The 11,250-nt window shown below is 49.9% G+C and overlaps 2 long non-coding RNA genes across 2 annotated transcripts; both read left to right on the forward strand.

Moving 5' to 3' along the window:
- Window positions 1-4,974: 4,974 nt before the first annotated feature.
- Window positions 4,975-7,273, forward strand: LOC115274016. The gene is made up of 2 exons (XR_003901048.1): window positions 4,975-5,271; window positions 6,643-7,273. It is a non-coding gene; the product is annotated as an uncharacterized LOC115274016 (long non-coding RNA).
- Window positions 7,274-9,454: 2,181 nt separating this feature from the next.
- On the forward strand, window positions 9,455-10,760 carry LOC115274022. Its single transcript, XR_003901050.1, has 2 exons — window positions 9,455-10,094; window positions 10,419-10,760. It is a non-coding gene; the product is annotated as an uncharacterized LOC115274022 (long non-coding RNA).
- Window positions 10,761-11,250: the final 490 nt, after the last annotated feature.

Here is an 11,250-nt window from a genome sequence, read left to right on the forward strand (position 1 = left end):
GGCACAAGTTTATTAGATGTGTATGCAGTTAATAATAGTGCTTTAAAAATACATAAAAACTCGGGCACCAGGTGGCTCAGTTGGTTGAGTGTCTGACTCTTGGTTTTGGCTCAGGTCATGATCTCATGGTTTCATGGGTTCAAGCCCCACAGAGCAGAATCTGCTTGTAATTCTCTGTCTCCCTCTCTCTCCCTCCCTCTCTCTGCTCCCACTCATGCTGCCTCTCTCAAAATAAGCAAATAAACTTATTTTTTTAAATTTAAATACATAAAATTCACAAAAGTCAGAGGAGAAATGAAAAAATTCACACAGTTGGAAATTTCAACTCTAATATGTTATTAGAAAGTATGCATTCATATTGCCCTCTAAAGAGATAACGTCTTATTGGAGGTTAAGAAACTGCTCCTATTTTGTGTATCTAACTCTTTGGATGTGATGTGTGTGTGGAACTAATGAATGTCAGAGGATTGAGGCACAAGACTTTATGTGAGAAACCTCAGGAACCCTGTAGTCACATTGTGTGAGTCCCTGGCTTCTCTAATACTTTCTGGTCCATAATAATTTTAGGGGATTCTGGGTTCCCTTTAGCCTCCATGAACTATACATTGCACACTTTGGAATGATTGATAATAACACACAACAATAATCTAGAGAACATCAGAGCACCACACAGCCCTCAGGTTAAGCATCTTATCTGTCTTTAACTATTTAAGACACATTGGTTTAACCATAATCACACTAAGGTAGGTGGGGGGGGTGGAAATTGGTAAGAAATCATTTATTAACTCATGATTAAAATACTAATAATAACAACAATAATAACAGGTAATGCTAGAAAGTGCCTCCAGGTTCCAAGCACAATGCAAATAATTCTGTATTGACAACTTCGATCCTCGGGACACAATTAGCCTCATTTTTGGTGTGGAAATCATGAGGCTTGTGAGTGTTACACACTGCCTGCCTGGGTCACTCCACTGTTCAATGGTAAAGTTGAGTTTCAAACCCAAGTTTGTCTAAAAGAGTAAATCTCACTTAACTGTGGTGGTGAAGAACAATGACTTTGAAGCCAAATATTTACTGAACATTCCCTTTGTTCAAGAAGTCAGTTAGAAACTACGAAGGCACGTGGTGTAACACTCTTTGTGGGTTAGTCTGGTGGCAATGCAAAAGCCTCTAACTCACGAAGCCCGCTCCTAGGGCCATGATCAGAGGACACAGGTAATTGGAAGGGGTTTGCTTATGGTCATTTCAAAGGGCAAACAGATTAAAACCTACTCTTTTGCCTTCCTCCAAACAGTACTGATTCTCAGGGATACAAATATATGTATATATAACCTTTAAATTGGCTTCACCATCTGTTTTGAATAATTTTGCATAATGCGAATAAGCCTTCTAATTCATCATCTCAGATTAAAATCGTCATTTTTAAAAGGAGATGCAAAGATTGAATTCAGTCCTTCTGGATCAGTAAGAGAAACTGGCATGGGGAAGACACCATTTTTCCACTATCACTTATTTATTTAGGGGATAAATGAGGCAAAATCCAGAGATTTTGGCCTGAGGCATTTTCAGTTACTTTCTGAAAGATTGTGGTTTGTGGGTGATGGGTGCTTTCGGGTATGAGCAGGCCAAATGCTACCAGGGAGGGGGTATAGTTGTGCTGTCTGCTCCTTCTGGACATCCCAGCAAGGACTGGCCAAAAACTCGGTCATCCCAGAGGGGAGCTTCAGGTGACCCTGCAGGGTACACTCCCAATGTCTCAAATGCAACCCCCACACTCCACGTCTGCTCCTGGCTGCACATACAGCCTTGCACCGTTTCCTCTGACCACGCACACACCCCGCCGCAGCGCAGTCGGAGACCTGGCCCCCGGTACCAGGACGGACGGGAGGCTGTGAGCGGTCTGGACTGTCTGATATATGACGTGAGAGGCAAGAAGACTGTATGGAGCGGGCTGCGAGGATTACTGCGCATTCCATTTCCAACTTCCTGCCCCCTCCTCTGGCAGCAAGGACGGCCTGGCTTGAAGACGGGTCTCGGCGGAGGCCACGCAGGCAAGGAAGGCTGGGAGGGCGGCTCTTACCTAAACCGCTCGGTTCGAGTATCAGCCCGAAACAGCACACTTAAAAACTTAAAAACTTTATTGAGTTTCTATATGTTTTTGTTTCACAATTAATACACTCATTAGTTTTGACAAAATGTGTGTTACTGGTATGGGGTGATGCACGTAACCAGTTACCAGTATTGCATTCCAAGTATAATAAATAGTCGCCTGAGGATTTATGTCATCTGAGACCTACACCCTTAACTGGAATGCCACCTTATTTATTTCTTTCATCCTTCTACTATTCTGAGGAAGAATATATGGTGGTGGGCGAAAGAACTGGGTTTCTGAAAGGAGCAGAGCTCTCATTGTCTCGTGTAGGCATGAAAATGCTTGCAGGTTGACAAAGCCCACCAGCTGCACGAGGAAAACCAGATTCTAATTCACACTGCCCCAAGACTCTCTCTCTCTTCTTTTGTTCGGCATCTCTTTTCCTTCCTCTCTCTCCCTCTCTGTCTCGACATGGCTCAAATTGGCACAGGCATGAAAAGTGTGCTCACAGGAGACTTTTAATTTATTGATGCTTCTTGCCCCTACTGTACATTCCGGCTCCTAGTTGAGGGTAATGGATGAAGCAGATGTTTGACACCACGGCACCTCTTCATAACTCCGCTCTTCAAACCCCGTTTTACAAGTGCTCCCTCGTATGGGTTCCCACTGACACAGGAAGCTGAGGTCATCGTGAAACATGAGGCTGCGGCAGGAGCCTGAACTCATGTGCTCTGCAGCTGGGCCCCCATCTTCTGAGCACGTTACCGGTTTATGAAACAGCCATAATTTTCAGCTTATGGACAAAGAAATAAAAGTGTTGACACCATTATTGTAACATCTGTGAAGGGAAAAATATGAGCCGATTTCTAAGTGCACAAATGGTCCTGGAGTTATAAAGATTCTTTTATGCTTAATTGCATTCATTATCAGCAGTAATTATTTCTAACACAAGCAGTTTCTTCCAATTTAATGTCAACCTAAAAGGTTAAGACCTTACAATAGAGTCATTTCTACCTCATGATTTGTTGGGTCTGCAAAGTTAAGCTAAGTGGGAAAACAAGAATTGCTTCTGAGAGCTCGCCTACCTCGGTCTCCCCTTGCCTGGGGGGAGCAGATCTCTGTTAACATCACCAAAGGGTACAAGTGGGCAGGGTCCAAAAAGACTCCCGGACTTGCCCCCTGAACCATATTTTTGTCATCAGCGGAGGGACAATGAGAGCATGTCTTCCTTATGCCAACAGGACAAAGCCCTGGTGATCCAAGTCTTTCTGTTTACAATGGGCAGAGGTGACATCAGATCCTCAAGCTTAATCCAACAGGTAATTCCTCCTACCTGGTGGTTCTATCCCCAAAGCACTGTGGTGTGAAGACAACTAGACGTGTGGCTGGCTGACGGGCCCACCATAATGCTGGATAAGTACCTAACACTGTGTGCCTGTGGGCACACCTGTGTGTGTCCGTGTGCACACATGTGTGTGCGTGCTGAAGGAGTTGGAGAAGGGACATGGAGTGTTCCACCCCAGCTTTCCAAAGAACTTCTAGAGAGCTCAAAATTTTGCCTATAAGGCATGTTTGGGGGGCAAAGGGATACCCTGGGGATCTTGCTCTGGCCACACTGAGGCAGCAGCTCTACCCTTGTAGAATGCAATTCAAGAGACAGGTGGCTTCCTCAGTCCCATCCCTCATCTCACTGCATCACCCTCTTGCCTGCTGAAATCAGATGTAAAATACTAGAAACCTGACAGTCTCTCTTTAGCCATTTAAAGGCAGCCATCTCTGCATTAGGTGTAATAAATCCCAGCCTGTTTTAACTTAAGAGGTTCCATTGTCAGCCCTGTAAGATGTCAAACTCATGAGATCATGGACTTCCTTTTCTTGTGGTCCCATCCACCCCAGTGCTTACATCAACTCCTGGCACTAAAAGTCTTGCCTTAGCCTCGATCTCCTAAAAAAACAATTGAGGCAAAGCTTGAGGGTGTTCTAGGGAAAGGTGAAATCCCAGGCCAGGAAGAGAAGATGGAAGTAGGGTGGGAAGCAAATGCAAGGTGGTATGTCACCTCCCTGGTCCTGCTTTGCCATAAACTCCAAGCTACCCAACAATGACTGGACAGGTGCACCCTCTCAAACTAATGAGATGGCACCAGATGGACTGTATGGAAAAACCATGCCCAGAGGGGTATCTGTCACAGAGAGCGATGCAAAGGAACTTGCCCCTTCCTCCCATTGGTCCAAGTGCTCCCAGCATGGATCCAAGCCCCTCTCACCCCTGGGGTTTCATCACCAGAGAAAGCCCTTCACCTCATAATCCGAAGTCCATCTGCCTAGTCAGGGCCTGGCATTTAGACATCTAAGACCACAGAGTCTGTGTTTAAATACTGATGACTGTGGGCTACTCTGTCCCTGCACCTGCCTCGAAGGTATGCAGACATCACAGCCAACGTGATCATCATTTCTGCCAGGCTGACGGAAAGACAGTACCAGAGCACAACTCTGCACCCTCAAAAGCATGAGGCTGAGCCTTTCACAGTACAAGACAAATGACCCTCTCTTTGATATCTGGTGCCACCTCTAACAAAAAAAAATTACAATAATATGATCATGATTCACTTCCAGGAAGTCATTTGGATGTGTGCCGATGAGAAATGTCTGCCAGACCACAGTGCATTTGTCTTTCTTCTACCCGCCATTCCACAGCAAATTCAGGTCAGATAATTAGCACTTGTCTCTGTGCCTTATGCTTTCTGAATTTCTGCAGTACCATGAGTAGGAGGGAAAAGTTCTGAAACCTTCCATGAGATTGTTGTTGCCATGGAAACCACTCCCTTGGAATTCTCATACTTATTCCCAGTTGGTGAACAGAAGATGTTCCAAACCAAATACTGAAAGAGTTCTAAAAGCCAGGCAGAAGACAGGAGGGCATGGGGGGGTTGGGGGAGTCCCGGAAGCTTGACAGTAAGGATAAAGGCATCACGGAGGAGGAGGTATAACCTTTCGTCTGCCTCCTGTCTGGTGAAGACACTTGCATGCTCCTTACCTGTCCTTGTAAGGTGTCAACCAGGGAACTCCACGCCCAGCCTCGACGTGGCAATATGGCCTTGCTTCTGCGTGATGTCTGCAGAGCTGAACTCCGTACTCTCACCTTCCTTTTCAACTAACCTGCTACCCGACCTTGTCAGGTGAGCCATGCCTACTTTCCAGGCATAGGGGCCTGCACCTCTAAAAATGAAGCTTCCGGAACGGCTATGACCCAAAGTGTCTCTCTGCTCTAGGGAATTATGATGCCATCAAACGCAATGGCAGATGTTCTGGCTCATGGCTGGCTGATCTGGGGTCTTCTCCGGTAGTGGGCCCAAAATTAAGATCTCCAGTCCAGTTAGGTGTGAGGGTGCCTCATCTGTAGAAAGATCCTTGCAGGAGAGATGGTGCTAGGTCTTTCTTCAGAGGGATTTGGTTACTGTGGCTGACTTTACTTGGTTTCATCAGAAATCATTGTCAGTACATTTTCCATTTGTTTCCAAACTGTTTCTAAGAATATTGTGAAGAATAAAGACGGTGGACGGAGACAGAACATTTCCTCCTTATCTTGATAATAGGTCTGAAGGGTATGACTAGTCTCTCAAGTGAAGGGGCGGGGTCAGAGAAGTCAATGGCAGGGAGCCACAAGACTAGGACGTGTATGAGGCATTTTGTCCCAAGCCTCTTGTTCTGCCCAGCATCAGCCTCTGGTTCAACATCCTCTCAATTCAAGAGGAAAAAAATACTTCCCAATTGTCAGGCACCCTACTACATTGCTAGGAGAGGCCTTTGGATTTGAACTTGAACCTTGGTCCTCCTTGGCTTGTGGAGGCTATTTTGCAAATGATGGATTGCTGTCCCAAGGAGACTTAAATGTGTGTTAAATTTTTAAGATATATTCTTGCTAGGTCAGACTTAAAGAGAAAGACTTTGAATCTGCCCTCCCAGGCTGGGGAGGGCGCAGGGTGAATGGCCGTCTCTCGAAAAGGATGCGGAGGGTGAGCCCTCCCAGAGGAGAAAGATGGAGCCATTCTTCCAGACATCCACAAATCCTGGAGGAGGAGAGGGGAGCGCAGCAGGGGCTGTTGACTTAGAGACGGTTCACTCCCGGAGGAGGGGCTCCGGGTCCTCCCCCAAAGCAACGTGGGTGGCCGTTCGCATCCTTTCTTTCAGTCCGATGCACCCAACATTCTGTGTGGGCGTAGAGGATGATGGTCGGTACACGAGTAGGGATTTCTCCTTGAGCAGGTGTTAAAAGTTGAATTTCAAAATTTCAGTGTGTGTGTGTGTGTGTGTGTGTGTGTGTGTGTGTGTGTGTGGGAGGCAAAGGGAGGGTCGAGGAGGGATGGAGATGGCTGCAGGGTTTAAGGGAAAGAAAAGGGGCCCTAACATATGCAGATGCCGGGTACTGATTGGAGCTCATTTCCCCCGAATTCAAGGTGACTTAAACTCCGGTGGGGCCAGACTAGTCAACAAATGTCTTAGGCTATTTGTGTTTTTTGTTTCTGATTTTTGTTTTCATTTCTAACCAGTTCATTCACATTAGGGAACAAAGCATCTGTACTTTAAGACTGATTTATGAATATATCCTGCCACAAACCAACGTAGCATCCAGCCCGCTCCGTTCCATGCCCGATTCAAACACGGCGTCTGCCAGGAGCCCTCGGCTGAGATGAGTTTGCGGTTTTGTTGTTTTGTTTTGCTTTGTTTTAAAATACAGTATGAAACGATTTTACGTGAAATTCCCAGGAATATAATTTGGGGCGAAGACAATCGAATGCTTAATGAACTCTCTTCCCGAGCCTGCTATTTGTATCCCCGGTGGCATTCTCGGCTTTCATGTCCTCGCACGGCGGAGGAGGAGCCAGGCCTGTGCTCGGCCCCTGGAGGAAAGCGGCCTGCGGAGGTGTGCAGTCCGGTGCTGGCCCTTCCCCCGCCACCCGGAGGCTCTTCAGGGGGGGCCCGGGGGACACACCCCGAGACATCCCGAGCTGCTCTCCTCTTTCGGGGGAAGGACTTCCACCTCCTTGGCAGGTTGCTAATAAACATTCACAGCAGGAAGGGGGCCCTATCTGGAGCCTGGAAGCTCATTTATAAGAAACTCTCATGAAGTCATCAGGGTCAAAGTTGACCTTCCTGTTATTAAACTTGGCTGAGAATGTGCGTGTGGAGTGTGGACTTTGGCAACAAGTCAACATTCTTCATTTAAATGGAGTCCCAGGAACAAAAGGTAAGGGCGCACCTTCAATAAGCCTCGGCCAGCAAGGATGCTGAGGAAGAAGGCAGGGACCCGGCCCCCGGCGCCGCTCCTCTCCCCGGGGCCTGCTCTTCCCAGGGCACTTTCTGTAGGTCAGGCGGGCACTGGTCCCTTGGGTCACACAGTGGCCTCACCGCAGGCCTCTGAGCACACATCACGGAGCTGCGACTTGAGAGGCCTTGGCCTGCGACTCCTGGATTGTGGCGGCATCGCGTCCTAAAGGTCCCAGGGCTGCCACCGCGCCCCCCGCCCCGCCCCCGGCAGGGCTCTGCCTGCAGCAGCCACAGGACTTCAGGCGTCATGGTGCCCCCGTGCTGCCCCCTGAGTCCTCCGTGCATCCTTCCTGGGACAGTCCCCCGGGGCGTCCGTTCACACCAGTGAGCCGTGTTGCCCGGCCTGAGGCTGTTCCCGGAAGCGCACAGGATCACAGCGGTTTATTCTCCAGGTTAAGCGGGCTTTGATTGGTCCTAGCCAGCTCGACTCCCCCAGGCTGCGAGACCCCAGAGGCATGTATCATCCCCCCGGACAGGGTTTCCACCGTCAGGATCTCCGTGGGAGGCACTCAGGGGTTTGTTTTCCAGCTGAAGCTGCTGCCGGCTTTCCGCTGCTTGGACCCCAGCTTTCACCTCCTCCTGGGCCCTCTTCTCCTTCACCATATTGAAAAGGCATTTCCGAAACTCTCAATGTGTTAGACACCTTGTAGGGTTGGATTGTGAGGTCCGCCAGGAGGAGGGACTGGCCTGCCTCTCAGCCTGGCTCGTTTCCTCGAGGAACCTTCTCTATTTTTACAGCTGCCCAGGGTTTCTCATTTGTCTCTCATAACTCGCGGCAGCAAGCAGGGGGTTATTATTCCCCTTTCTCGGGTAAGGAAGCGGAGGTTAGGGAGAGTGCCCACAGCCATGCAAGCTTAGCCGCAGGGACTGCAGCTCAGGGCCCCACTGCTCTGCTCCGGGGCTGCCCGCCAGCCGCGGTCAGCCGCCTTGGTCGCAGCCACCGCAGCGCTGTTAGGGGTTTGCCCCGGAAAAGGGCACGGCTGAGTGGTGAGCCCCGGAGCACTGAGATCCCAGTGTACAATCTGACAATCTGACCTCTTTCTGTTTCTTTTCCTTTTAGGTCTTCTTGAAACCTCCAGCCAGGACGGCCATGTGTCCTAACACTCCTGTGGAAGAGTTGTTGGTGAAAGGAAGGGCAGTGGTGGGAGGTCTGTGGGGAGCAGGGGTGGAGGATGGGAAGGCTTCAGCACCCAGGAGCCCCGGAAGTCCTCAGGGCTGGAGCCAGACTTCACGGAAGATTCAAGTCCAGAGTGGTTTTGACTGAAAGCAAAGGGGAGCCTCAAGGAGGCCGGACAACTGGGTGACCGTGGTCAGACTTAGCACTTTGAACTTCAGCCTCTGGGCTCTCCCTCCGGGCCCCGGGGAGTCACCAAGGACTACACGATGTGGTGGTTTCATATTTAGCTTTGTGTCTAGGGAATGTCCGTCTGGCAGAGGGAGGAGGGAAACCAGGAGCAGCAGCCGAGGGAAAGGCCCAGAAGTAAGAGCAAACCAAGTGAGAAAATGGCAGGTCATGAACGCCAGGGGCTGTGGGCCTGGGCAGGAGGCCTGATCCAAGGAGTGTCAGAAGAAGCGTCCAGGAGAGATTTCTGTTTTGGGGGCGTAGGAGATGTGGCTCTCCACTGCCTGAGAGGACAGTTTCCGAGGAATGGGATTTCCCAGGACAGCACGGGGCTAGTGGGAAGGAGTCCCAGGCAGGTGCTGAGCATGGGTGCCCACGAACATCTGAGACAAGGCAGTGGTTGGACGTTTGTACTTAGAGGTCAGGACCAAGCACGGGTGTCACTCAAGAGGAGGCAGCAGAGAGTTTCGCAAGGGCCAGGTGTAAAGGGAGGGAAGAGGAGGTGCAGGGCAGGTACCGGGGTCTAGGAGGTGAACAGAGCCAGGCCTGTGCGGAGGGGCGCCGGGGTGTGGTGCTGGCCGGGAGTCGGAGGAGCCCAAGGAAAAGTCTATTTTCCTTTCCACTGAAGTGCGGGGAAGCCAAGCATCACGGCATCACCCCGCCAGCCCTGATTGCCTTTCCTTCAGACACGTACCCTCCAGCCCTGCGGCTGAAGGCACAGCCAAGATTCGCAGTGGTGCCTTGAGATGGGAGAGCAGAGCTATTGGGCTATACCTCCCTCCTCCCCGCGCCAAGCAGCTCAAGTCACTGTGCGAGCAGGAAACACAAGAAACGCAAGCAGAACGCTTCCTCAAGGGAGCTCCGGCCTTCAAATCCTCCGGGTCCTGTGGCTGAGCTGACCCCGCGCTGCTGGGGCAGAGGGAAGGCCTGAGGACAGCCGGTGGTGCGTCCATCGGGAGCCCTGCACCCCACGGTCGTGCGCTCGCTCTGCGGAACACGTCCTCTTCCTGGACCTTCGTCACCCTAAAGAGGGCCTCCATCCAGCGCGCACATGTCAGAGCCCTCGCTGCCAGCCCATGGGCCCCGCCAGGCAGCCCTGCTGACAGTCACGGAGGCCCTGCCAGGAAAATGTCAATGGGCGACATTGCTCCTGGCAACCAGAGCTCACTCTTCTGAAGCCGCTGCCATCAGAGGCGATTTGCCTCCCGGATGAAGGTGCTGTCTGGATGAGAGGGACACGGAGCAGCTCCCTTCAGAGTGACACGCCACGGTGACAGGGCAACAGCGGGATGACTGCATGCACCTGTAGCAGCGTGGAAGGCGTGTGCATAGGTTGGTGAGGACATGGCGGGCGAGGAGGCTGGGGGTGTAAGGAAAAGGTGGCAGCACGAGTTTGGATTTCCCCCATTCTCTGGGCTCACCTGCTCATGGAACTGCTCCTGTCCTCTCCTGACGCCTGCCTCCCCTCCCCCAACGCTTGCCGCCCCTTCTCCCCGGGTAAGAGACCAGCCTCTTCCCCTACCTTCTCCGCCCTCCTGGCTGAGGCTGGCCCTTCCTCCCTGTCCCTCCTCCCCTGGGACTGGGAGGAGCCCAAGAGGTGCTGCAGAGGATTTCTGGAGAACGCTAAGGACACGGGCTGGGTTTATTTTTATTTAGATCGTGGAGAAGGGGATGCTGTCCAATCTGAACCATCCAGTCATCCTGGAGTATTTGGGGAAAATTATTTTCTTGAAGACCAGATAAGGGATAGGCATGAGAGGCCACTCCTTCACTCGGCTCGTGATGACTCCTATGGCAGAGACAAATCAGCTCGAAATAAAAGTGACAGTGGCTAAAACGTACACGGTGAAGCTGTCAGAAGAATTGAAATTTCTTGGCAGACCCAAGTCTGTAAAGATGATCTGGAAAATATTGAAATTGAAAAATATGGTAACTGCAAATAGAAAGCATATACTGGTAAAAGCTAAAGTTAGTAAAATATATGGAGAAAAATACTGATCTGTGAATCCTTGCTTGACTGCAGAATTTATGTGGGAGAATTAATTTTGATGAGGTTAGAATTAATTAGAATTAATCTTGATGAAAATACCTTTGCAAAATAAGTTCCTGACCACCATTTTGTACAACAGCTACATATTTCAAAGGCTTCTACTTTTCTTTTAAATTGATCAAACCAGATTTGTTCCAGAAAATACTTGTTCCACAAAAACTTAATGTTGGGGCACCTGGGTGGCTCAGTTGGTTAAGCATCCAACTTCAGCTCAGGTCATGATCTTGTGGTCCATGGGTTCGACCCCCACCTCGGGCTCTGCTGACTGCTCAGAGCCTGGCGCCTGCTTCAGATTCTGTGTCTGTCTCTCTCTCTGCCCCACCCCTGCTTGTGCTCTGTCTCTCAAAAATAAATAAACATTAAAAAAACCCCTCAATGTTGATATGATTTGTTCCAAATATTTGCATTGATACAATGTTTTCAAAGGATTTCAAGAAT

Source organism: Suricata suricatta, chromosome 2 (assembly GCF_006229205.1).
Source record: "Suricata suricatta isolate VVHF042 chromosome 2, meerkat_22Aug2017_6uvM2_HiC, whole genome shotgun sequence".
In the NCBI taxonomy this organism is placed as follows: Eukaryota; Metazoa; Chordata; class Mammalia; order Carnivora; family Herpestidae; genus Suricata; species Suricata suricatta.